The following is a 5,074-nucleotide window of genomic DNA, read 5'->3' as shown; positions in this document are numbered from 1 at the left end:
ATACAGATTTAATGCAATTCCAATCAAAATCCCAATGGTATTCCTCATTAGAATAGAAAAAGCAATCATGAAATTCATTTGTACAAATAAGAGACCCAGAATAGCTAGAGCAATGCTTAGCAGGAAGAATGAAGCAGGTGGCATTGCTATATCAGACCTTTGACAAAATACAGCCTAAAACTATACTACAGAGCAATAGTAACAAAAACAGCATAGTATTGGCACCAAAACAGATTGGCAGACCAATGGTACAGAATAGAGGACACAGAGACTAATCCACAAAATTACAACTATATTAGACAAAGGTGCCAAAAACATGCATTAGAGAAAAGATAGCCTCTTCAAAATATGGTGCTGGGAAAACTGAAAATTTATACACAACACAAAGAAATTAAATCTCTATCTCTCACCATGAAAAAAACTTTAAAAAAGTTCAAAACTTCAACTCAATGTGGATCAAGGACCTAGGAATTAAACCACAGACCCTGCGCCTTATAGAAGAAAAAGTAGGCCCTAATCTTCATCATGTGGGATTCGGCCCCAAATTCCTTAAGAAGACTCCTATAGTGCAAGAATTAAAACCAAGAAACAATAAATGGGATGGATTCAAACTAAAGAGTTTCTTCTCAGCAAAAGAAACAATCTTTGAGGTGAATAGAGAGCCTACATCTTGGGAACAAATTTTTACCCCTCTTACATCAGATAGAGCACTAATCTCTAGGATATATAAAGAACTCAAAAAGCTAAACACGAAAAAGCAAATAATCTAATTAATAAATGGGCCAAGGACCTGAGCAGACACTTGTCACAAAATGATATACAATTAATGAACACATTTATGAAAAAATGTTCATTACTGCTAGCAATTAGAGAAATGCAAATCAAAACTACTCTAAGATTTCAGCTCTCTCCTTTAATAATGGCAGCTATTATGCATACAAACAACAATAAGTGTTGGGGAGCATGTGGAGGAAAAGGCACACTCATACATTGATAGTGGGATTGCAAATTGGTGCAGCAGATATGGAAAGTAGTGTGGAGATTCCTTGGAAAACTTGGAATGGAACTGCCATTTAACCCAGCTATCCCTCTTTTCAGTCTATACCCACAGGTCTTAAAAATAGCCTACTACAGGGGCACAGTCATATCAATGTTTATAGCAGCACAATTTACAATAGCTAAACTGTGGAACCAGCCTAGATGCCCTTCAGTAGATGAATGGATAAAAAATGGAGCTTATGTACACAATGGAATATAACTCAGCAGTAAACGAGAATAAATTCATGACATTTGCAGATAAATGGAAGGCATTGGAGAAGATAATGGTAAGTGAAGTTAGTCAATTCCAAAAAAAACAAATGCCGAGTGTTTCCTCTGACATAAGGAGACTGACTCATAGTGGGTAGGGAGGGGAGCATGGGAGGAAAAGAAAAACTTTACATAGGACAGAGGGATGGGAGGGGAAGGGAGGGAGCAGGGTGTTAGCAAGGATGGCGGGATGTGATGGACATCATTATATAAAGTACATGTATGAAGACATGAATTGGCATGAACATACATTATATATAACCAGAGATATGAAAAAATGTGCTCTATATGTGTAATAAGAATTATAATGCATTCTGCTGTCATTTATGTAAAAAATATAAAATGTGTTCTATATGTGCAGTAGAGATCGTAATGCATTCTGCTGTCATATATAACAAACTAAAATTTTTAAAAAAAAAATAATAAAACACTACCAACAACAAAAACAACAAAATGACTATCACAAATAGAGGTTTACATTACAAATTTGAGAAAAGTGAAGAAATGTAAGAGTTGGCATGGCCCAGACACATGTGCCAGACAACTATCGTTTATTTCTCCATGATTATTAGGATAAGTCATTAGCACAACACTACAGGAGTAAGATGTGTGGAAGATAAACCATCAGAAAGCTGACCTCAATTCATAGACATAATCAAAGACTGGCCCCTGTCATGGCCAAAGAAGCACAGGTTGCTGTTCCCTGTGGAAAGTTGTCAATGTTGGGACACAGGGTGCATTAACCATTGCCACTCTTTACTTCACAGAAAGGAGTCTCTTTTTTTGCCTGGTTCAGATGGAGAAAATGTTACTGTGAAATTCTTTACATTTTGGCTATAACTTCTTTAAGATTTGATTTTTTATATATTTTAAAATAAGTAAATTGACAAATTATGTATCACAGTGTTTACAAGTAGGTTCTACACTATTCTGAATAAAAGCAAATTATATAAGAATAAGCAATCTCCAGATTTGATAGGTTTTCCTTGGTGACAGTATTTAATATAGGTAATTGACATATGGGATGATTCTTTAAAATATATAACCACAAATGATTTCAGCAAATATATTGAATTATATATAATCATTAAACGATGCATTGATGAAATTACACAATCTATGAAGGAAACCTTGAAATGATATGGTAAGTTACAGAAATATACTTTACAAAATAACTCAGCTTCTAATAATGCAATAGAAAGGTAGACAGACAGAGTAACTTGTAAAGTTCGAATATGAAGAGGATTGTATCCAATTAAGAACCATGATCAATGAAATTAGGATGATGCTGAATGGCATCTTTATAATTTCCCTGACAACAACTGTCTTTGCATTACTCTCCTCACAGCTTCCTTTACCTGTTTGTTTCTGAGACTGTGGAGGAGAGGATTCAGGAAGGGAGGAACTATGGTGTAAAAGGCACACAGAACCATGTCTTGGAGGGTGTCAGAGGTTGCTGAGGACCTCTGGAACACACCTGAGCCAGAACTGAGGAAAATGGACACCACGAGAATGTGAGGGGTGCAGGTGGAGAAGACTTTCCCTGGGGCTCTGATGGGAAATTTCAGCACAGCAGAAAATATGTGAATGTATGACATGGCAATAAAAAGAAAGCAACCACCACAAATGACCACAGCAGAGACAAGAATAAGAAACTTGTTGCTGGTGGTGTCAGAGCAGGAGAACCTCAGCAGAGAGAGGATGTCACAGAAGAACTTATGGACCACATTTGACTGGCAGAAGGACAGCCAGAATGTGTTCCCAGTGTGCACACCTGAATACAGCACACCACTGAGCAGGGAAGCCAAGGTCATTCGGACACAAAACTGAGGGTTCACTGGAGGGGCTGGCAGATGGCCACATAGCAGTCCCAGGCCATGATGGAGAGAATCAAAATCTCTACGTATGCACAAAAAGGACCAAGAAGATCTGTGTTGCACAAGCAGTCACTGAAATGACCCAGTTGATAGTGAGAGAGTTGACAAAGGCATTGGGGACAGTGATGGAAATGAAGCCCATGTCCAATATGGACAGGTTCCTGAGGAAAAAGTACATGGGCATATGCAGATTCTGTTCAGCAGTGGTGACCATGATGATGAGAAGGTTCCCTAACAAGGTACCCAGGTAGGTCATTGGGAATACTGTGAAATAGAGGAAACTCAGATCCCAGTCCTCAGGAGAGCCCAGGAGGAGAAATTCAGTTACCATGGTGGCATTGGCCATTTGCTGGAAATTCTGGTTGCCTGGTAAGATAAATAGATGAGAGAGGAAGGAAAAAATAATTAATACAATTATTTTACATATTTATGTCCAGAGTGTTTTCTTGTATTTCGCATTAGCTTTCCCTGCAGAGGAAAGGTCACTCTTCTTTTTCTGATATTTTTAATCATTTTTAAGCATAGTGCATCTCCCAGTGCAGGTGTGGAGGCCTGCAGCCCATGGTCTACGTGTGGCCTTCAGGGCTTGTCTTCACTTTCCCCATCAAGGCTCCTCTGACCTCCTGAGACTCTTAAGCAGAGCACTAGCAAGTATTGGTCACCTTCTCTCCTGTTTGATCACCTGTGTGACAATGCATTCTTTAATGCTCTGTAATTTTATTACCTCATTGTCTTCCATAAATGCATTTTCACCACTTTTTTGGCCTTTGTATCCACACTAAATAATTCAAATTATAATTTATAAATATTTTTGTAAGAATGGTGTCAGAGACTTTATCATCATGAACATGAAAAACTCACACATGCTTAGCCAGACCTGTTTCAGCTCCCCCAGGGGCTATTTTTCTCTCCAGTAGATCAGTGTAAGGACTTTAGAGGCTGACATTCTACTAAACTTCTACTTTTTACCTTAATATGTTTTTACTCAGTGCTCAGCACCATGAAGTTGAAGATTCCTTTGTTTAGACAATCATTGTTCCTTTTCTTTTTGATACCTCCCCTTATATACCAATCTTCTTAAAGTTATCATAAGTGTACAGAAAGTTACTGACTGCATACCGTACAAGGAATGTTTTGCTCATAGTTATAGCACTCCTGCAGCATCTCAGACTGGTTCAATCCTTTGTCACCAAAATCATTATCTCCTCAGCCCTCTGCAACCTGAGTCCATCTCAGCACCTTGCCAGGTTAACCACACTCACCCTTAGAAAAGAGACCTTCCTGCTGAGCCTGCCTGGGCTCCTCTGAAAATGTATGTGTCCCCCAAGGTCATTGGTGGGTGGCCAGACTCGTGAACATTATTGTTAATTTCACAGTGTGGGTGAAGTTAAGGTGTCCTACTTAATCTACTTGCAATCTTTTGCTAGCCCCATCCCCCATTATTCCCTGACACAAACCTGAACTCACACTTCAGTGACTTCCTTGTTCACACCATACCCTGGAACTTGTTGACAGAGCCCCTTTTCTACCAAGCCATAACTGATTTAATTGTCCCCATTAGTATATACTGCTCTTTAAAGAGGCTAAAATGTAACTTTTCTCTGAAACCCTTTCTTAGTCTTTAATTTTTCTTATATTTTTCTGTTAGTGTTAGAAGTCGACATGTTATTTTACCTTTTAGTAAATCGATGCGTACTAATCACTCAAATCACTGGTATAAATTCCTTGATTTTGGACCTTGTATCATTCATCTTTTTATTGTCTTAGTAGCAAGTAAGTGACTTCATGCATAGTAGTTAATAAAAATGCAATGTAGCACAATTGACTAACTGCTAATATGAACTAAGTTTCTTGATTCCACTAATTTACAAGTGAGTACTTCTAAATCA

General features: G+C 38.2%; 1 pseudogene; it reads right to left on the bottom strand.

Moving 5' to 3' along the window:
- Positions 1–2,609: 2,609 nt before the first annotated feature.
- Positions 2,610–3,531, bottom strand: LOC107160675 (annotated as a pseudogene).
- Positions 3,532–5,074: the final 1,543 nt, after the last annotated feature.

The sequence above is a fragment of the Marmota marmota genome, unplaced genomic scaffold, assembly GCF_001458135.2.
Source record: "Marmota marmota marmota unplaced genomic scaffold, marMar, whole genome shotgun sequence".
In the NCBI taxonomy this organism is placed as follows: Eukaryota; Metazoa; Chordata; class Mammalia; order Rodentia; family Sciuridae; genus Marmota; species Marmota marmota.
The sequence above is the reverse complement of the archived record's forward strand: the minus strand, read 5'-3'. Positions and strand labels throughout refer to the sequence as shown.